At 37.3% G+C, this 23,962-nt stretch overlaps 1 protein-coding gene across 1 annotated transcript in view; it reads left to right on the top strand.

The window, feature by feature from the left end:
- The first annotated feature begins 578 nt into the window (after positions 1-578).
- Positions 579-23,962, top strand: part of LOC114650491 (glycerophosphodiester phosphodiesterase domain-containing protein 5-like) — a 362,124-nt gene continuing 338,740 nt past the window's right edge. Inside the window, exon 1 of the mRNA XM_028800153.2 lies at positions 579-1,101. The gene's annotated coding sequence lies outside the window, so the exon portion shown is untranslated. The remainder of the gene's footprint in view (positions 1,102-23,962) is intronic.

Genomic DNA, 23,962 nt, shown 5'->3' with positions numbered 1-23,962 from the left:
GGAATGGGTTTTAAACACATCTATGCTAGGGATGACAGTGGACTACCTAAATAGAGTGTGGCACATTCTGAGGTTATGAGTTCAAATCCTGCTGATACTGTATGACCTTGAGTAAATCACTTTGCCTGCCTGTGCTCCAACTGGTGAAAGAAAATAAACACAATCAATTGCATCTCTCAAATGTTTAGATAAAGGTGTCAGACAAATATGTAAAGAGAATTATAGGGTAATTATCAGCTTTCCCAATCTTCTTGGGCCATAACTGAAGAAACTAATGAAACCTCTGCTTTGAGAATCCACTTGTATTTTTTTAATTTGTCAAAAATGTCTATTTTTATTGTTATCCTTTAGTTTGCATTCTCTTTATGTTTTTGTGCACTTATTCATTTTAAATCTGGGTGTTCTTGATTACTTAAGAATGTTTTGCAAAATAAGAACAGTACATATTGTTTCTTCTCATATGCATACTGTAATTTGATACATATTGGATGTATATTTATTTGTTAGATCATAAAAAAGTGAACCACTGCACGTCTAAAATTATCGGTGGATTTGCTGTTGTTGTCAAGTGATGCTCTTTTCGCGACTGTTTACCAGACTAAGAAGCAGCTGCTTCTTTAAATATCGTGGCCGAGAAGCCTCTGAGAGGCGTAGCCGCACCGCCTCCTTTTTCTGGCTGCAAGATCCTTGGCTGCGCACTCAGGCACTTCACCGTATGACCACTATTAGGCAACACATCCCAGCCCGTATGCGCATGTGTTTGTATTTTTGATGGGAACAACTAAAGTGACAAGCGGACAGATCCATCGCACAGTTACTTTCTCACATTTTTTTGTGTAAAGCCACTGACAAAGGAAAACTAGCAAGTCTTGTATCTTATAGTGTTTTGTTTTACTTTTTTCCCCGAAAAGTCCTAAGACTGTTCACCTGAGAACCTCTGGATATAGAGCTTATTGAATCGTGTCTACTCAGCAAGGCTGGAACTGTCCAGGGATAGCCAAGGAAAATCCGAATTGTTCTCCGAGCGCAACGCAACTACACGTGCAGGTGAACCCGGGACGTGGGAAGTTCAAAACTAAAGCCCACGCCGTGCAGAACAAGGTGAGTTAATATTCCTCCTGAATCGTGGTCCGTTGTAACGGCGCTACCCCGGAGTGTCGGGGCTGCAACTTGCCGAAGCTTGGGTATTAATAGCGATACATAGCCGAAGGCAGTAGTGCACGTTTGACATTTTTACCCCGGCGCTCTTGCAACCTTTGGAACGCCTTATTCCTTTGTTTCACAGTGGATAAAGTGTGATGCGACTTGATGCGGACAGCTCGCACGCGGTCGGTCCACTCCCCTGGATTAGGCACGTGTTGTGAAGCGCTTCTCTCAGTCGCACGGGGCTTGCGTGCCTCCCGGCTATGCTTCGCTGACACCTGCGCGGAGGTTTCCTGTGTGTTTGTGCTTTTTATAGGAACGTTTGTCGCCTGGTGCGCTCTCTGTCCTGGGAGACCCATCGAAAGGGAGTGACGTCAGCAGCAAGAAAGCGGCCACACGTGGGGATGTGCTTTGGCACCTTTGCGCAGAGACAGGACGGCAAGGGGTGGGAAGGGATCGTCAGTCGGGATTGCAGAGCGATCGAAGGCGAACCTTCCAACGTTCGGGTCAGCTGCTGAGCGCAGGTCACTGCCTATTTTTTTTTTGTTTAGGGACGAGTCTGTGATTAGGAGGGTACGCGTGGAATGCAGGGCGCATCTTTTAGGAGACAAGCGGAGAGAGTGTGCCGCTCCTTGATATTTAAATAGATCTAGCAAGGGTTGTGAGCTCGTCTTCCGCGTATATTGTCACCCCTACTGTGCAAATTGGAAGCCTGAAAACCTTGTGCTGAGGTATACTGGCGCGGTGTATGCTTTTTTTTGGTTGACGTTTTCAGGAAAGCCATTTGACAAAGATTTATTTATATGTGCACCGTTGACACGCACGAAGTGACGGAAACTTTTAATGAAGACCATCAGGGAAGAATGCCATCACTGTTACTCCAAAATTCCAAGGTTTTCAAAATGACTGTACCCGCTTGATGGAGCTTGTATGTTCTACCTATGTATGTGTGCACTTTTTAGGGATTCTCCAGTTCTCTTGCACCCTGTCAGTTTTGCTTGGTGTGAATGTGTACTGTGGTGGACTAATGTCCCATTCAGGGTGAGGTCCTTCCTTAAAAGCAGCAATGCCAAAACAGACTCTGGCTCCCTGTCACCCAGGACATTTTTATTGTGATCATAAGAATTACTTATGAATGCTTTGAAATATTTTTATTTTTTGTCAGGTACCACCTGACTCGCTGGTACAAGAAAACAACCCTTATGATATACCATTTGGCTCGTCTTGATACCTAGTTATGCAAGATGTCAAGTTTAAACCCCATTTTTGGATATCTAGTCCAGAAGACCCTTCATTTTAGGTCATTTTTGCACCATATTTTGTACAGGAAATGATTACTCTTATGATAAAAGAGCAAACCAATACTTGTCTTCAACGAAATGATCAGAAAGGTTTGAAGTTGTGCATGTCACATCAAACAAATCCTTCAGTTGACACCCTACTGGATAACCAGGGGTAAAAGTTAACCCTTTTCACAATACTTTGAAAAAAATGAGGATTGGTAATAGACATATGGAGTGTCATTTTATGCTGTTTTGAGGTTGGTGATCACAAATGTTATCATATTATTTATATTAATTTCTTTATGTATAGTCCCAACTCTCTAAGAGCCACTTCCAGAGGGGGCAGATTTCAGATATAAGCTTGTGGAGCATGATTTTCAACAATTTCAAGTTCTGTGATTATGACTATTATGTTTTTTAAGCCTATGCTAGGGATCAAGCCCTCCCTGGACCTCTGTCAGAGGGTAAAAAAATGACAAATTTTTATTAGAATCGAGAATATTTAGACTTTAAACATTTAAATTGATATTCTGGTTTGTTATATACTTTTGTCTCATGAAGTGACTTTGTACATTTCATATGAACATTCTGAATTATGGCAGATTATGCTAATTCAGACTTTTTTTCTATTCACCTTATCATGTATTTTTCCTCTTTTTGTTCACAAGTAGTTGGGGCCTAGCCTAGAAGCACTGATAGAAGGGCATAATGGGATGCAAGTACACACATGCCATCACTGACCTATACTAGGCTATTTTGGAGTTTCCAGTTATCGAAATACCCAGTTTAGGCTGTGAGAAGAAAACTAAAATAACTGTGAGGACAATTTATACACATGCAAGGAAAATCTTCCTAACAACCGCATCAAAAAGTTATCCTTTAGAAAACCGACTACATAAAATAATTGTATTTTTAACTTACTAGCAGTTGTAATTGTTTTATGTTTCATAATCAGTTAAAATAAAGTTCAAAAACGTACTCCAGCTTTAAGTCAATCTCCCTTTTTGGAGAAGTGTTTATCTGTAGTTGGCTTTGCTTCACATGTCAGTATTCAGCTTACATGTAACACTTTATGTTGACCATAGCTGCAGTCTTTGATTTAAAATAAATAAATAAATAAATAAAAGCCTGGACGCTTGTATTTCATTTAGAGTGAATCTTTTTGAGTTTTTGATTCCATATTTGGTAATACACCGCAAAAACATTTTAAACAATGAAATAATATGTATTCTGATTTGATTTGTTAATACCAATAGCTTAGAGATTCTATTAGAGGAAGGCACGAATACCAAAAAGAGGAGTTGTAATTAATTCACAGAAAATGACTGAATGACAGATGTGTGAGGGAGACAGTAAGGGCTCACAACTTGCCATACACTTCTAGTTTCCACAAATCATGACAGAAGTGTTATTTATTCATATTAATGAAAGCTATTCCAATCAGTTGAGCAATCTTTTCCTAATTAGGCCATGTAACCATTTAATACATATTCAATGCATTTGCAGATCAGAGATATATTTAGAAAATATCTTGGTTATGATTTTTTTGTAAGCTTATAAAGCAGTCAAACTAATAACACTGAAGCAAGGTAATGATTGAGTGACACAGTGGTGATTTCAACTGCCTTGCAGCGCCTTAGTTCAATTCCCAGTTTGGTTGTTCTTTACAGGTATGTACATTCTTCCCATATAGATTTTCTCCAGGAGTTCTGGCTGCTTCTCATATCCCAAAGATGAGCTCCTTAGGTTAATTGAGGATTCTGCTTTGACCCGCTGTAGGTTTCCATGTGAGCCCCACAGCGGACTTGCGTCTGTTCATTTTTGAAGCCTGCCTCTCCTACCACAACACAGTAATTTAAATAGTATGTTCAGGAAATAGACAGAGGGAGGGATATGTGAAATAAATAAATAAATAAATGAATGAATGAATTTCATTTGCATTTTTATTTAGGTTGCACACAAGAAGTGATGACTTCAGCACAGTAATTCCTAAAAGAGTACTTTAAACCTTTTGGCAATTTTAAAGTATATTGGGTATTACAGAAGAAAAAGAAAATTTACAATGATAGTGCACCTGGATTTTAGTGATTTTTAGACATTTTTGAGTATGAGGATTTTTTTTTTTTTGCAGTGTGTTTGAAGCATCAAATGCAAAGCTAACAACATCACAAGGTTATATGTTTTAACTTTAGAACTTTATTATTCAGCTTTGCTCTCTAATCAGCTCAATGAGATGGTATATTTCGGGGATATTTTGACCTATGAAACAAGTAAAATAGAATTCTTATTAATATTTATTGTCTTAAGAGGAAAAAAATGTGGCTTTGAAGAGGAAAAGCAAACATGGGTGATCTTAAAAAAATGAGAGCTACTTTTGTGTACTTTCTTCTGATAAAAGCTATTTAGAGACTTATGCCCTTGGTTTTTGGCAAGTTCTATAGTACAAGAAAACTATTCAGAAAAAAAAATTCTTTTAGGGATTTTGTAAGATGAGGAATGTTAAGGCTTCTGCAAGTTTTCCTTTGAAGAGTAAAATCCAGTGGTCATTATTCAATGTTTAGACTGTATACCACAGTCTGCTTTTGTTTTAAAAGCCATGCACAATGCAGTGCTGAACTAGCAAATTGTAAACCTGTGAGAGGGACGACACGTGAGGGCCAGTGTTCCAGCCGGATTTAACTTGCAAAACATACCTGGCAGTAATGCCAATATTATGGAAGGACAGAGGAAGGCAGTGTATTCAGCTTATTGTCTCACTCATACGCTAGGTGGCAGTATCCCTGGTCTGTATTACCCATTCAGACAGCCGCATGAGGTGCAGCCCTTCTGGGTTCCGTTGGGGCTGCTAGTGGTTGCTGTAGGGAGTACTCCCTCTACTTGGGGACTTATGTATGGCCCGGATGTGCTTCCAATGGGTAGAGCCATGGAACTGGAAGTACTCACGGGACTCCAATAAAAGAGCTCACATTGCCTTATCCAGCTGAGACCAGAGACAGGCAACACTCGACTTGGAGGAGAATCAGTGTGGAGAGAGAGAAATAAGAAGAGACAAACTGCATGATTATTATAAAAGGTGTTTTGTAATAATTCTCCCCCCCCCCTTTTATTTGAACCCGGGACTTGTTTTGTGTATTGTGTTTGGAGATTGGGGCTTGGTGGTGCCCTCTAGCTGTCACACTGGCAATACACAAAAATAGCATTTATGAATTGTTTAACAATTGTAGGCACCATTAATTAGTAATCCATGGTGGAATAAGGATCAATGATGACATTAATTCTGTCCTATTTTATTATTTTTAAATCTTCACATACTTAAGCTAGCGCATATGCATTATCACTTGACAGTTGTGATCTGAGACTTTTTTTTCCCACAGTACTCATGTTTGTTTTAGTGCTTGTTTAAGTCCCTTATGTTATTAATGTTTTAGTGCTCATTGTTTTACATTGATGATGCCATCGGTTGATGTTATGTAGCTGACATTGTAAGCATGTGTGTGCTTGTTGGCATATGATCTCATGGGTACCCTTTTTTTTTTTTTTTTTTTTTTTTTTTTTTTTTTTTAAAGGTTGTGGTAAAAAAATATTTTTTATCTGTGTGTTTTAGAAAGGGGTGAAGTGATAACTTACGGCATAATAAAATTTAGGTAAAAGCCAAAAAAAGAAAATGAACAGAAGAAAAGCATCTCTAAAGTTATAGTTTGTGTTGCGGAGTTTGGGAATTAGAAAAAGAATAGACTACTGCAGGCTAGTCAGGCTAAGAGGGGCAATGAAAAGTTCTTCAGAGCATAACTGAACTCAGTTGTTTTTGTTGATGCTGAGAAGTTTCTGTTTTTTTTAGTATACTTTGGGAACTATGGCTAATTTTTTAATTCATGTTAACCTAGTTTGTACTTACTGGCTCAGCATTTGTGTGTGTGTGTGTTGGGGGGGTGGTTAACCAAATATTGAATTACTGTTTAACTATGTGCTGACCATAGGGATAAAAAAAAGTTTTTTTTTTTTTTTTTTTTTTTACAAGTACATTACTGCTTCCTATTTGGGAGCAGTGATGGAAAATTCTGATGGAGACATTTTATAAAGTACAGATTAATTGATAAAACAGTTACTGATGAGTTGCAATGCATTTGAGAGTCCCCTTCAGTGGGGACTAATGGTAATAAAGACCAATACACAAACCAAAATCAAAGGCTTTAATAACTTAGCCAGGAATTTGTCAAACAAGAAATAACAAAATAAAAAGTGCTTGCAATAGGTTTTGGACACTGAGTCCCATGCAACAGTAGCAATTTAAATAGAGCTACAGCAATATTGTCAGTTGGCATTATATCTGAGGTATGTCCTTGGTAAATGACGCCAACATCATAGTGAAAACTACACAAAATGGCATTGTGAAAAATCCAAAATATGACTGTGAAATAAAAAATCTCAAAATGACAGTAAAAATTAAAGTGAAATTAATTACGTTTCAAATCCCAGGGAAAAAAATAACTCTCAAAGAAAAAAATGTAAGAAAACCGTCTAATGCAATCCCTGTTTAACATCACCTGATTTAACATAACCTGCACAGAATGAACATTTTGTCTAATTCAGTTTACAATTTATGCAAATAGATCAACATTAAAATAGGTGATGTGCCCTTATAATTCGTCTTGTTCATATGCTTGAGCAATTTAATGATATCCTGATTAAGAAAAAAAACAGTGTGTACTGTAGCTCCTAGCTGGTGGTCGGAGATCTCTAGTTGTGCCCTATCTAGTAAAATATAGAAATCTTCCACCAGGGTGAGCTGTACGTTGTTGTAGTCCTAAATGTTTTTTGTTTTTTTTGATGCTGAGAGTTGGTAGAGATGATCAGCAAAGTATTTCCGTGATCTGCACTTTTGATACAAGGACAGTCAGTTGAGAGGCAGGACTGAGAGTTGGCTGTTAAATAACTAGGTCCAAAGGTTTTGGGTGCAATGCATTCTGGGGCCTCTTTGGTAGAAATTACAATTCTGGTGGTGCGGTCACATTTTAAATGGCTTAGAGAATGGGTTTCAAAGACCACACTCACATAGAGGATTTGGAACATGTATTTGAGTAGATCATATTGTACTCTTTGGAGGCTAAGTTCTGATTTACTCTCATTCTGTTGGTATGAGGGTGTGAAGAATGTATGCAAGTCCTGAGTGATTGACTTTGTATTTTGCCTAATACTGGTTCACTCTTTACTCCTATTGCTCATGGTCTTAGAAAATGAATGGATAGATTTTTTTTTTTTACATTTTCTATTTGGCTTAAGGCAGCTCAGCACTAAAATGTTTTGAGGTAGAAACACACAGTACAACTTTTATTTTTTCCTTTTAGGCTTTGATTTTAAATCCTGTTGAAATTCATCTAAAGTAAATCTAAATTAATCTCAGTAGTTGTAAAATGAGAAACACTTTGTGGGCATTATATTAAGCATAGCAGAACTAGTATCCATCTAGTGGGAAGTTTGTACTGAATGTAGTTTTGAACAGCTAGTCTGTGGGTTGATGTGGCACATTTCCATAATTCATTTTTACATTTTTTTTGTCTGCATATGTTAAAACATTGCATAGCAACATTTTCAATAAATCATACAAAATTGTTTTCAAACACGAGACTGCTGTATATTTTTAAGCTTATGTATTTATTTAAGATACAGGAAATGGAGTTATTTTTTAATGCCACTTTTGTAGACCAGTCCTCTCCATAGTTTATACCATGCATTGTCTATCCTTCCATCCATTTTCTAACCTGCTTGATCAATTGAGGGTAGGGAGTAGGCACCAACTCAGCAGCATTGGGAACAAGTAAGGAAATCACATCTCCGTTGCAGAAAACACTTGACAGCAACACCCATGTGCATTTAGATCAGGACTCTTTAGGGCCATCAGATAACTTTTTCATATTCGGGACTTGCAAAGAAAAACCACACAAACATTTGGGAGAAAATTCAACTTACCATCAGTAGGGATTCAAATCCTAGACGCGAGTTGTTAGTAAACAGTGCTAACAAATTGTGCCATCATCTTGTGATTTTTTTTTTTTTTTTTTAACAAAAATATTCTTACCAGATAGTATCACACTTAGAAGAAATTGCATTTTTTGCATCAGTGTACAAGAGCACATTTTGTTCCACAGTTATCCACATTCTTCTCAATCAAGTGTACATTAAGGAATATATTTGAATAATTAACAAACTTTAAAAATGAATATGCATAAATGAACATAATTATTTTGGTAATTACAGTGAGCATTATTAAATCTTTTGTCCTTTTTTGCTTGGTTTGGCTTGGCAGATATTAATTAAATAAACTAGAAAAGAGATTGATGGATGGAATAGTATATATGTATATGCTTATATAAAAATCAAGGATCATTATATAGGCTATACATTTGACATTTAAAATTCATTTAGTGTTCAGTATTTAATATTTGAAGACAAATACCTGGACAGTTTTGCTTGGTGGTTGTGCTCAAGTACTGTTTTGTTGTACTGTAATCTATTCACACATACATATGATAAACCTCCTTAGTCCGGCCCAGAGCCAGAAGGCAGGGATCAGTCCCTAAAAAGATGTTGGCCTATTGTATGTGCATTAGGGCTGTGCGATGTCTTAAAGGTTCACATCATCATTTCAAATCATGTGTATGGGACTTTTAGCTCGGGATGTAGTAGTAGGTTTTGTTGTCATATAGATTGCTGCAACTCTGAACAAGTAACAATATTCAGTGAAGTTATTATGATGATTCAAAGGTGATTCACTCCAAGTTCTTTTAAATTGCTGCACATCACAATGTCATATTGGCATGAAACTCTAGAATTTTAATTGCCTTATAAAATGAGTTTGAATAAATGTATACCAAAAGGAAACTAGAAGTTACTAATTATTTTGCTCATTCAAGCATGGCGTCCTCAGTTGTTCTCTTTCTACCATCTTCTGAACAAAAAAAGCAACTCAGTATGTGTTATAGAAACAATATCTTACTTCTTTGATTCATGGTGGCTTCGTTATAATGCATATTTTGCCGTTTTTATCATGAGTGCAAGCGACTTGCTGCAAAGAGATCATAATGCTGAGTGTTGATTGGTATTGCAAGCTTCAAAGTATGATGTGCATACAGAAGGACGATAGCACTGGCTTTTGTAAAAAACTATAAAAACTATATAAGTTGAGGAATCTCATGTACCTTGTGCTATGAATATGAGTGCCTGACAGCTTTCTTGCAAAGCATGCAAGATTAAAAAAAAGTGATGGCTACAATTCGCCGGATTGAAGAAATTTTTGCAGATGCTTGGATCCAATCAGTGATGTCCCCAGCTTATCAACGATGGACAATATCATCAACCACCTGCTCAGCCCTAATGTGCATGTAGTATCAAATGGAAACCTAACATGCTTGTTTTTGGGATGTGAGGCGGAAATGCCATATTCCTGGCAAAAGACCCAGGCAACACAAACTCCATACAGACCTGTTTTCAGTTTCTGATGCATCAGTACTAGCAACTGTGCGATAACATATTCTAATTCAACTTGAAGAATCTGCTTGAACTGAAAAAAGATACCAGTGTAAGGAGTGGTGAGTGTGTTTTGTTTATTGTGTCTAGCTTTAATCAGGAACTGGCAATTTAAGTCTGCCTACTTTGATCTTACATTATTGAGAGTGATCAGAAGAAAACAGAACTGTATGCTGTAGTAGGAAGGACTGGTAAATACATTTTGTTAACAATAAATTAGTCGTGAATTAAATTATTGTTAACTATTTTATAAATGTATTGTAGAACCTGTTATCTCACAAGGAACCTAACATAAACTTACATTCCTGAAAACAGAAAGTAGAAGTGATGCAGAATTTTGAAGGCCACAACTGCTTCATTTTCACTGCTGTTTGTCCATTTTAGTGTATCATTATTTATTGTTTCATTGATAGCTGGGCAAGTGTGAAGGGTGTTGAAAACAGCATGGGGAAAACTAAATTTGCTAATTTAAGAAAGAAGATGAGTTGCATAGGAAGGTTAGATTTACATGATAAATTATCTGCTATGTGTACCTCTGTGGGGGGAAAAAAAAGATTAAACTTGAAGGAACAGCGTGAGCATTAGAGGAATGACAAAAATAAAGCACAGGTTTTAAAACATGATAGCTTTATGGGTGTGTTGAGAGTGGGAACCTTGTAAAAAATTATTCATTCATTGACGGTGCCACAATAAGAAACAGATTGATTGCTAACGATGCAGAAGATGAAGACTGACACAACTCGTATTGAACAGCATTTAACAGCTGAGTATATGGCAATGGTGCCATAAGAAGTAAACCAGGATGCACAGCAGGGATTAGAACCATAGCATGTAACAAAGCGAAAAACCAAAAATTAACGTAATTGAAACCATGAACAAAACAAATCAAAAATGTTCCTGTGTGAAATCTTTATTTTAAAAATGCATTAAAAAGTTAATAACATTATTTTTTTGTTGCCATTAGTGATTTGTGTAGCCTAAAACTTTTCTCTATAATGCCCTATTAAATGGATTTTGTTTTACATCATGAGGTAGGGTAAAGTCAGGGCTTAAAGTGGGTTGGTATGCGCTGATACTCCATAATAAAGATTCCCTGTTCTTGCCATTTGAGTTCAGGTAGTTAATGCGTACCGTCAGATCCGACCACATTAACAACTCATATTTTTAATAACAATATGTCCATTCACATCTCCACAGCAGACTCCATCCCAGAATGTTTCAATATAAATTGTACGTATCAGTGCACTTTTGGACCTCTGAGGTGATAGCCACAATCCTTTTGTTTAAAGTTTTTTGATTGTTTTTTATTTGCACATATTACAACAATATCTTAAAGTAAAGCTACTGTAATTAAACCTGTTTAATAAATAAATACTGTAGTGGGCTGGCACCCTGCCTGGGGTTTGTATGTCCCATAAACAATGTAGTTTATCATTGTGTGCAAAGAACATTATTAACCATCCTTTTATTTTGATCAAACTGGTAGCCAAAATGAAAGCAGTTTCAAATCACTAAGGCACAGCTTGTCATACATTTCATAAATGGGACATTACAGCCCTGTCTGTGCAGAAAAAAATATTACTTAAATGCATTATCAACACAAAAACTGGGCACTGGTATATTCAAAAAAATATATCGCCTGGTCTGATTAATCCCTGATCCTGGAAATTCACTACAATGAGAGAAGGATCTATTGACAAAAAAGTATGAGTCTAGAGACCCATTCTGCCCTGTATTAATAATTAGTTGGGCATATGTGATTTAATAATTATATAGCACACATTACCATTCTTGATATGTTTTGAGCAGCAGAGGATTTACCAATGTTATTACTAATTAGATGCACCCCATTCATTGCAGCTTTGTACCATTCTATGGAATTTTCAGTGGAATAATATTCCATGCCACAAGACTTCAGCAAGACTTATAGTATTCCATGGAACCTGACAGTTATTTCATGTAGTGACTCCCGCAGTCACCAAATCTGAATCCATTTGAATATTTTTGGGATGAGACTGCAGAAACTGTTCAAGATACAGATCTGCCACAAAGTGATCTGCAAAACCTGTTAGACAAATTGTAGATCAGATACACTAGCATCCTTTCCACACCCTGCTAAGTCAATGCCCTGGCTGTTCTAAGTGCAAATGACATTATTTACTTATTAGGTTTATCTAATAAAGTTTTCAGCCTGTCTCTGTATAGAAGGAACTTGGAGAGCTGCATATCTCATCTACATTGTATTTTGAGCAGGTTATGCAAATTGGAACTGATGGACTGAATGACCTTTTCTCATATTGCTGCGGAGCAGTTCTTGTGAGTCTTTAAGTGGACTTAAAGTACAGCAGTGTTTAGAGTAAAGTGGTGAAGTTAAAAAGTAGATTTTAGGGGGAAATATTTAATTGTTTAGCAGGCATTCAATAGTCTGTTGTTAGGCCACTTAATTTCAAATAATTTTCAAACTTAAAGATTGGGAAGGTTCACAGTGGTAACCTAAATGTCGTCAACCTTTTTGATATGGTTCATGGCCAACATGCTGGTGGCGTAAAATTCAAGTGTAAACGCTCAGTTGGCTGTGAGTGATCTTTTAGCTTGAAGTTACAAAGAGTGAGTCCCAGCTGCAGTAAAAACAAAACCAGTTAAACATTTGAAGAAAATGTATGGCAAAATCAGAAACCTTGTCACTTTTAAAAGCCATCAGAAAGTGAAATCATGTGAACTGTGGTAGAAAAATACTTCCAGTTCCCCCTATTTACGTATTTCTTTAGAATAATAAGCATAAAGTTGAAAATTAGAATTTAGTGCTTAGTAGTAGTAATAGTAGACTAAGCGTTGTTTTGTTTTTACCTGACATTGTCTGTGGGATTTTGGTTTAACCTGTTGTTTATTAAGTGGATCCACCAACTGCCCACAAATACTTCACTTAATGTTGTATTCTTGAGACTTTGTTTTTTAGTCACATCTATCCTGAAATCACTTGGGACGCAGCTGTGCTCTTTCTTTTCTACCTTGAATTCTGTGCAGCTCAACTATATACAAGAGATATTGAGTCTGTGTGTGAGGAACACCTACCTTTGATTTCTTAGCTCATTACTTTTTCAATTATTTGATACTGCCTCAGTACAGTGGTGAGTTTCTTAAAGGTTTCAGAAATGAAAAATAAGTGGTGATGCTAGTTAAAATTGTTTTGATTATATAATAAAATGAATAAAGTAAGGATTTTACTTTAAGAAAAAAATATTTACTTATGAAAGCATGAATTGAAGCTTGTGGCAAAAGTTTTTCACGCAAGGATGAAAGTGAAGTGAAGTGGAGAGGAACTGAATATATTTGACCTTGAGAAATCAGTGAAGAGTGATAATGAAAGGTAGAAAATTAGTCACTTTAGTGAGTAGTCTTAATTCTTGGTGCTGTTATTGAATACTTATACAATGCAAGCCTTTATTGGAACAGAAACATTCCTGCATATTAATCATGAATTATTTGTGTACCAAGAGATATAAAGGCAACACCAAATGAAAAATCAACAGCAGCCATGTTACTTATAAAAACAAGTACTCCTTGTGTCTCCCTGAATGTCAGATTGTGAGACAACACTGCTAGTTTATTCCCTGGCTGTTTTATAGCATGTTTCTCAGCTATCCCACTCCTGTCCTTCATGGTCTGCACTATCAGATATAAATCTCAATTCCCTCACCAGAAGGTGGGGAGGAAAATTATATTCGTAAATAACCAGCAGAAAGATAATATTCCTGCTATAGCCAGAATTGCATATTCTTTTAAATTTATGATTACAAATATTTTAAGCTGTTACTACAGGCTGAGGATTTGACTGCATGACAACTTAATTTTTGGCATCTGCTAAGAGACATAAAGTTTCCACCCATTTTTAATTATTGTAATTTTTGAAATCTTAATGCTACAGTGTTTATCTTTTTAACATAAAAAGCATAAACTTGGGTCTTGTTTTCAACTGGTTGTATAAATGTGCAAAGCTACCTCAAATCTCTGTACTTTTTTATATTTTACTTTATTAAACAAATAATAATAATAATAATAATTCATTACATTTATATAGCGCTTTTCTCAGTACTCAAAGTGCTATCCACACAGGGAGGAACCGGGAAGGGAACCCACAATCTTCCACAGTCTCCTTACTGCAAAGCAGCAGCACTACCACTGTGCTACCTGTGAGGACAAATGGGCTGAGTTTGAGTCGGACAAATAAGTCTCATGTGGGTTGAAAACTATTAAAAGTTCATACCACAGTTAAATGAAGTTTGATAATTACAGTGAAGATGGAAGGTTTACTGAGTGAGCAATGTAGAGTCAAGGCAGTGGTTTTTCAAACATTGAAAATAGTTGCACAGGAGAATTTCCTCTAAACTTTTCTGTGGCCATAACAGTTACCTTTTTGTATCCAAATCAACACATAATTGTAGCATAACCTTGACTGTACTGGATTTCATACAGGCAAAATAGTCCGTGTTAATATATTACATTCACACCTGCCACTGACTGAGATGTTAGTAAGTGCCAAGAATCAATTTTTCTTATCACTAATTAAAATTCCTTGAATATCATCAAACTCGTAGATTAAAAAGTGACCATTATAGGTCCTTTGGACTTTTGCACTAACTGATTACGAAATTTATAATGCATGGGTTACACTTTGCTACTGAAATTGTGTAAGCAAATTGATACATAGACAGTAAATTATTTGTAAGAGCCAATCATATAATGTTTAACGTAATGCTAAAATGCTCAAAAATGATTGCTTAATTTGATTAAAATGTACGTTTCTCATAGATACATGAAAGATTCTGTTTAACCCCTCAAGCTAACTCATAATGGAACTCCATTATTGTTCAACTTTATCTTAATGACAATAATATAATTTTTAGTTAGTGTTTAGTTAGCTAGAAACATTACCTTTTGATTTTTCTTTGTTTTCAATAGGTAACGATTGCATACAGTTTTTTGATCATTTAATTTTCACATCCACATGTTTGAGGTATGCATATTTGATTGTATATTATACAGAGAACTTATAAGAGACGCTCAAAGAAACATAAAAAGAACCTGTGTAAGAACTTTCCTTCTCTATTATCAGTGTTTTCTTTATTTTTTTGTGAACTGTTTTTGAACTTTGAATTTTTACTAAAACGATGACACTTTAATTATTTGCATATAGCCAGATCCTCTTAAGAAAGCAGAAGCTGTAAAATTTTTTGGAAACCAGATGAATTTCTACTATATTATTTATGAATGGTTTATAACTTTTTGAGAAAATTGTCTTTTATTTATTTATTTTTTACTCTGGAAACACATTATTTGCACCAAATATCCATCCATCCATTTTCCAACCCGCTGAATCTGAACACAGGGTCACGGGGGTCTGCTGGAGCCAATCCTAGACAACACAGGGCACAAGGCAGGAACCAATCCCGGGCAGGTTGCCAACCCACCGCAGGACACACACAAACACACCCACACACCAAGCACACACTAGGGCCAATTTAGAATCACCAATCCACCTAACCTGCATGTCTTTGGACTGTGGGAGGAAACCGGAGTACCCAGAGGAAACCCACGCAGACACAGGGAGAACATGCAAACTCCACGCAGGGAGGACCCGGGAAGCAAACCCGGGTCTCCTAACTGCGAGGCAGCAGCGCTACCACTGCGCCACCGTGCCACCTGCACCAAATATATTTCCACAATATCTGCTATAAATATCAGTTGCAGCCACCTTATTTGTTTAATTTTTTGTTGTAGATTATTAAAAAAAATCTTTTAATTGTAAGTAGAAGAAGAGCCCAACTATATGCCTCTGATTTTATACCTTTTGTTGTTGTGCCTTTCACTTTTAATTTTAGTCTTGTCAGTGGAGTGACTATTATTACTTATTTCTGGTAAATCCTTACTATACTAGATTTTACAAACTGAGCTATAAGTTGGCTCATGGGTATGACTTGGGTAGGAAACTGGGCCGCAGCCTAGGTAGATGAGTTAAAGAAATGCTGTATGGTGGTATCGATATATAATTATTCTTTAACAGGTAATGACATGAAATTAGGTAGCACTTTACATTAAATGTCAGAAATGAAAACCCAGACCTTAGTTATAGAAAACAAAAAGAATTTTCATTTTGAGTTATTTTTTGCTTGTAAATCTGTAGAACTATACATGTGTGTTGGGCAAAAACTTACAAGATGTATAAGATATGTTTGAGCTCATACATTTTGGTCTCAGTACCTGTATTTTTTGTAGTTTTGGCAATTTTTTGATTATTACAAGTTTTAAATTTGAGGATTAAAACTTTGTCAATGTTTTTAGTTTTCTAGAGAAGAAAGAATATTTCAATGTTAGATTTCAAATCTTTAATTATAATCTTTTCAGTGCACTATTGGTTGGTTTGATGTCTTCAATGGGCAGATAAGAGAACCAACATCGGATCAGGCAATAATATTTTGCAGGACACATTAAACTCACTTAATTTAGATTTGCCAGTCAAACTAACTGGCAAGTTCTTGGGATGTAGGGCACATGTGTACGCACAGAGTGCGTCTGGATCAGGATTTAGGGCAGTTGTGCACAATGCTGATCCTGGAGGTTCACAGTGGCTGCAGGTTTTTTCTTTAATCAAATTTTAATTAGAATCCATTTACATTTAGATAGAACTTTTTTAATCCCAGTGGGAAATTTATTTACTACTAAAGCAATACATTTTATGTGGCTTAGGTTTAGCTAAGTCATTTGTTACTGTTCAGAACACTTCATTTTTTTTTTAGGTTTTAATTATTGCCTGGTTTCTTAACCAGTCTTCAGTTAATAATGAGGTGGAAATGACCAAGGAAACACCAGCTCTCTAGCTAAAGTACTTCCATTTAAACCTGTGTATTTACATCCTGAAGTATCTGCGTTAATACAATGTGATAAATAAATGAGAGAAGGGAAGAACCAAGATTACAAATCTGTTTCAGACCATAAAACATATGAATAACATCCAGAAAAACAAAATATCTACAAAATGATAAAGATTTGTCTTGGAAGAATGAATGCACTAACAAGCCATGTAATGAAATACCAAGTTTCATTATCTGCTAGGCCTGGCTTCTAATTATGAAACTGTATAGAATGAAAACCTGAAGCCGTTGTGAACCTACTGTTCCGGAGTTGAGTAAATTGGGAAATGAAGAAATTATGCTGTGTTTTTATAAACAGGTTTATTCCCATACACAGATTCTTTGTTATATAGACTCACACGTATATCCTCTACCTCACCTCTTGTATTACTACTGTATCTTTTCATTCACGTAGCCTGGAAGGAGAGGTAGCTCGACAGGCATAAAGCACTTACCAAAGGTACTATGGGTCTGTACTACACCTAGAACTGACTAATACTATGCTTCACCTCTCCTATTAGAGGACATCTCCTCTTCATTCTTTTATATCCGAATTGGCAACAGAGAACAAATAGTAAATGCAAGCAAGTGGAGTATGTAATAAACTTTTATTCAGTCATTGTAGTATTTAATATTTTGAAATATTTTTAATCTGTCAAAAGTGGTATAAAAAGCAAAATGGATGATGGCAAATTGAATGGAATATACTCTGGCTATTTCAGAAGCTGTCATTGACACACCCAATCACTAAAGGTTACATTGCTGTGACTTGCAGTATTGCAACTGTGTTCTTCCTGCTTTTCCCCATCTTCAATACAGTTAATTTTAAGCTAGTGACTTTTTAAACCATGTTAGCGCTAAGGTGAACACCAATAGCTCCTCTCTGTCCAGTGTCATTTTGAAAGACAACATCAGCACGTGTTCATGAGGTATGCATGCACACAAATAACAAATGCTTTGAGAGCTTTGATTTTACGCATGTGGAAAGTCCAGAAATTGACCAGTTTACCATTTAAGGTTCTGACCTTTCTTCTTGCTAGACTCCTTTTTACATTTAAGCTACCTTAGCCGTTGGTCTACTACCCTTACTAACGCTTCCTCTTTTTGTGGCTATACAAACTGCTTTTACAGAGATGAAAAGTAAAAAAAAGAAAAAGAAAAAAGTACACTCACAGTTTAAGCATTTGATACCATAAATACATCATCTATAATCCTTCTTAACACACTAACAAAAAATATAACATTCACCTACATGCAGTAGTTGGCCTTGTGCCATCACAAAATTCTATGATGACTCAAACGTAAGTGGTAGATCAATTGAGAAATTGGCATGACTATTTCATTACAGATATCCCTAACTGAAAGATCCAAAGACCTTTACGGAAAACGTACATCAGATTTCAGTAGTTAAAATGGAATTAAAGCTGTATGCACCTTGAATTTTGACCAAATGTAAACACACTAATTAGAAACTAAATTGTCACTAATTAGAATTTTGAAGAATAAAAAATTAATTGTGGCTATCATGCTAAATTAGATTGTACAAACTTGACATGTGCAAGCTTAACTTTAAAGACAGTTTCAGTGAAGTACTGCTAACTCTAAATTTTGCAACAGTAAACTACAAAATTGCATTTTAGTTCAGCTTGATCTTTCAGAAAAGGGCAGCACCGATTTGCCCAAGCTAGTATTTTTTTCATCCTACTAATCCTTTAGGCTACAAGATTTTTTTTTGTTAAATTCTAGCACGTTTCTGTGTCTGGAGTACAAGCCTATCTAATTAGATTCACTGAAACCCTATGATGGGTTGCAGTGTTCCTAACTTGCTAAATGCTGTCATAGAAGTGTTGAATGCGGGTATGTAAATATTTTTCTTTGCAAAGTGCCCTGTGTTTGGGAAGTTGCCCTTATGCACTCAGCACTATTCAAATGCTTCTGTCACTGCATCATGTACATTTTAGCACTGCTTTAGGAGACACATCTGATGCTTTTCTTTTACTTTTCTTGGCATAACTTGGTAGAGTCCTCCTCTGCTCATATTTGGAAGGTACTGATTTTTTCATTCCCCTGCTTCCTCAGATTGAGCCAAGAATTCATTTCCAAATGTGACTTCTTCTGTTACAAGACAATCTGTCGCACAACTCTAGTAGATAGATAGATAGATAGATAGATAGATAGATCTATACTAATAAATGGCAAAGCCCTCACTGACTGACTGACTGACTCATCACTAATTCTCCAACTTCCCGTGTAGGTAGAAGGCTGAAATTTGGCAGGCTCATTCCTTACAGCTTACTTACAAAAGTTAGGCAGGTTTCATTTCGAAATTCTACGCATTAATGGTCATAACTGGAACCTGTTTTTTGTCCATATACTCTAATGGAGGAGGCGGAGTCACGTATCGCGTCATCACGTATTACGCCTCCTACATAATCACGTGAAGTGAAAACAAGGAAGAGATTTACAGCACGAGTCAAATGCGGGAACGAAGGTAAATGACATTAATTGTTGAGTGTCTTTTAATACTGTGTAATTGTTGAGTGTCTTTTAATACTTTGTAAGCATACATATTAACAGATGTGCAATTAAACGTGTGCATTTACAGGGTGATTTCTCAGGCTTAACGCTCGAAGTGATCACTCGAGTGAAGGCAGCTTCACAAAAAAAACAGATCCTTAACAAACAAAGGAGTATAGAAACCTCATCAAGGACTTTGTTAAATGGTGCGACTTAAACCACCTACAACTGAACACCAGCAAAACCAAGGAACTGGTGGTGGATTTTAGGAGACCCAGGCCCCTCATGGACCCCGTGATCATCAGAGGTGACTGTGTGCAGAGGGTGCAGACCTATAAATACCTAGGAGTGCAGCTGGACGATAAATTAGACTGGACTGCCAATACTGATTCTCTGTGCGAGAAAGGACAGAGCCGCCTGTACTTCCTTAGAAGACTGGCATCCTTCAACATCTGCAGTAAGATGCTGCAGATGTTCTATCAGATGGTTGTGGCGAGTGCCCTCTTCTACGCAGTGGTGTGCTGGGGAGGCAGCATTAAGAAGAAGGATGCCTCACGCCTGGACAAACTGGTGAGGAAGGCAGGCTCTATTGTTGGCATAGAGCTGGACAGTTTAACATCTGTGGCAGAGCGAAGGGCGCTCAGCAGGCTCCTATCAATTATGGAGAATCCACTACATCCATTAAACAGTGTCATCTCCAGACAGAGGAGCAGTTTCAGCGACAGACTGCTGTCACTGTCCTGCTCCACTGACAGACTGAGAAGATCATTCCTCCCCCAAACTATGCGACTCTTCAATTCCACCAGAGGGGGTAAACGTTGAACATTATTCAAGTTATTGTCTGTTTTTTTTTACGTGAATTTTTTATTACTCTTTAATTTAATATTTTTTGCTGCTGGAATATGTGAATTTCCCCCTGGGATTAATAAAGTATCTATCTATCTATCTATCTATCTATCTATCTATCTATCTATCTATCTATCTATCTATCTATCTATCTATCTATCTATCTATCTATCTATCTATCTATCAAACTGTTATTGGTATATTTTACCTCAATTTTAAAAGGTTTTCTTTTCTTCTTAATAAAAATTTAAAAGCAGAACTTCGCTGGTGCAAACCGCGCGGATTTGAGTGACTGACGCATACAGACATATTCATGAGTGCAGGTACTTCGGAAAGAAAGCACCGTGTAAACCTAAAGTTTAAATTAAGTTCATAGACCTACAAAAGGTTGCCATTGATTTCAGGCAAGTTGCTTTTATCCTGTACAACTATACATTGCATTCTCAAGAGTGTGCTTGCACAGCTTGGTCATATTACAACCGGAGTGCTGAACTGACAACATGATATACAAACAGAACAATCGTAAAAACAGGATTAAATAAAAAGGCTGCTTTCGTTGGCAAAGCAACGAAAAAGGAAGACCTTATATGACGTTCGTTTATAAAACAGCGGAGAGGCTTTGTGAAGTCAGCTTCACAAAAAAACAGATCCTTAACAAATTGTTATTGGTAGATTTTCACTCAATTTAAAAAGGTTTTCTTCTTAATAAAAATTTAAAAGCAGTACTTCGCCGCTGCAAAGCACGGGGATGTATATATATAGATAGATAGAGATATATATGTATATATATATATAGATATATAGATAGAGATAGATAGATAGATAGATAGAGATATATATATATATAGATAGAGATAGATAGATAGATAGAGATATATGTATATAGATAGATATACATATAGATAGATAGAGATAGAGATATATAGATAGATAGATAGAGATATATATAGATAGATAGATATATGTGTATGTATGTAGATATGTATATATGTGTATATATATGTAGATATGTAAATATGTATATGTATATATATGTGTCTATGTGTATATATATATATATATATATATATATATATATATATATATATATATATATGTGTGTGTGTGTGTGTGTGTGTGTGTGTGTGTGTGTGTGTGTGTGTATATGTATGTGTATATATATGTTGATATATGTAGATATGTGTATATAAGTACAGTGGAACCTCGGTTTACGAACGTCTCGGTATACGTACAACTTGGTTTACGACCAAAAAGTTCGCCAAACTTTTGCCTCGGTTCACGACCAAACACTCGGTTTACGAACAAGCCAGGTTCCCTTTCGGTTTGTTGATGTTCATTCTGTCCCTGTGCATTTCCTGTGCAGCGAGCGAGAGAGAGCACGTGCACGCGCACACACACACACACACACACACACACACACACACAGAGAGGCAGCGCAAGAGACAGAGGGCTGTACACACACACACACACACACACACACACACACACACACACACACACACACACACACACACACACACACACACACACACACACAGACAGACACAGGAACACGCGCGAGAGAGGCGTGTGCGCACACACACAGGAGCGCTCTAGACAGACACACTGTGAGCTGCAAAGCTGATCGCACCCCCAGAGAATACAGACGCCCCTGGGAAAACCCCTAAGAAACATGGACAGACTACCTTCACATTCCTCCTTTCCCTTCTTGCCGGCTCTGTCGCGTAATATGCCTCTCGTGCGGTGCTCCGCCTTCTTAAAAAGCCTGCACGGGCTTCTTTCAGTTTGTTAAATTGGTTGCTTGCTTCTCCTTCTTTCTCTCTCAGACAATCTGTCATCTCTGACTTGTCATGGAGCACGTTTAAACTGTTGAAAAGAGACAAATGTTTGTTTGCAGTGCTTTGAATAAAGTTCCTTTTTTTCTACAACCTCCTGTGTCTCTGTGCAAATCTGTGACCCAAGCGTGACAATACACACAGGCGCTCCAGGCTCGCAAAAGAGAGACGCACGCACACACAGGCGGGGGAGAGAGAGAGGCGCACGCTAGAGAGACACACACAGGTGCTCCAGGCTCGCAAAAGAGAGACGCACGCACACACACACACACAGGCTGGGGGGGTAGGAGAGAGACACGCACACACACAGGAGCGCTCCAGGCTCGCAAAAGAGAGACGCACGCACACACACACAGAGCGATTGAGGGACGCATAAGTTAGAGAAGGCTTGTTTTTGTTTTCAGTTATGTTTCCGGTGATCGGTTCGTAGCCTGCATTGTTGCAGTGTTACTTTTCTTGGTGGTTTATTAAATTACGGATTTTTCAAATGTTCCATTTTTCCCCTGTGCTTAAAACTCATTAAAAAAAGTGTTTTTAGCGAGAGCGGTTCCTAGCACTATAGCGCGAACTATTGCAGTGTTAGTTTTCTCTGTTGTTAAAGGTTTTCTCAGTGTTATTCAATGTTTTTACATTTAGTTTACCATTACGCTGTGCATTCTATGGTATAATTAACTATATTTGTGCTTAAAAACTGAAAAAATGTATATATTTACATACAGTTTCTACGGTCTGGAACGGATTAATTGTATTTACATACAATCCTATGGAAGAAATTGCTTCGGTTCACGACCAACTCGGTTTACGACCAGAGTTGTGGAACGAATTATGGTCGTAAACCGAGGTTCCACTGTATATATGTTTATGTATATATATGTTTACATAACCTCTTTAACACACTACTTCTCCGCTGCGAAGCGCGGGTATTTTGCTAGTACTTTAATAATCCCAAGGGGAAATTCACTATTTGGCTTGTTGTTAGCATAGCAGCGTACAGTTCTTACTGGAACTACAATGTCCATACAGAAGTTGATGTAGTCAGTAGTGCAGTCAACAACTTCCTCAATGTTCTCACTATGTGATCCCTGCAGGATATCCCAGTCTGTAGTTCCAAAACATTCTCTCAGAGCATTCTCAGCCTCCGGGGTCCACTTCCTGAATGATCGTGTGGTTGCAGGTAGGACCCTCACTTTTGGTTTGTAGTGAGGCTGAAGCAGAACCAGGTTATGATCTGCTTTCCCAAGCACAGGCAGCGGGGTGGCGCTGTATGCGTCTTTAACGTTTGCATACAGTAAATCAATAGTCTTATTTCCCTGGGTGTTACAGTCCACATAATGGGAGAAGGCAGGTAATGTTTTGTCCAGCGTCACATGGTTAAAGTCTCCAGCAATTAGCACAAGCGCCTCAGGGTGCTGAGTTTGTAACTTAGCAACAGCAGAATGGATGATGTCACTCGCTGTTTCCACGTCCGCCCGAGGAGGGATGTACACGATGATAACAATGACGTGTCCAAACTCCCTGGGCAAGTAATAGGGACGCAAACTTATGGCCAACAGTTCAGTGTCCCTGCAGCAAGTGGAGACTTTGACGTTAACATGTCCAGAGTTACACCACCGTGTATTAACATAGAGAGCGAGTCCTCCTACTTTTGTGCTTCTCACAGGTACTTGCATCTCTGTCTGCTCTAACTGTGCTAAACCCGGGTAGCTCCACGTTAGCATCTGGGATGGTGGTAGTTAGCCACGTTTCGCAAAAACTCAACAAACTACATTCTCTGTAGGTTCTTTTTTTTTTGTTTGTTTTTTAGATGGTAGTAACTGTCTCTCAGTGTTTGTTGTGTGTGTTTGTATTTTGTGTGTGCCAGTAGAACAGTTTGAGGATTTCATTGACAGTGTGGGAAGTAGCTACA

The sequence above is a fragment of the Erpetoichthys calabaricus genome, chromosome 4 (assembly GCF_900747795.2).
Source record: "Erpetoichthys calabaricus chromosome 4, fErpCal1.3, whole genome shotgun sequence".
Classification (NCBI taxonomy): Eukaryota; Metazoa; Chordata; class Cladistia; order Polypteriformes; family Polypteridae; genus Erpetoichthys; species Erpetoichthys calabaricus.
The sequence above is the reverse complement of the archived record's forward strand: the minus strand, read 5'-3'. Positions and strand labels throughout refer to the sequence as shown.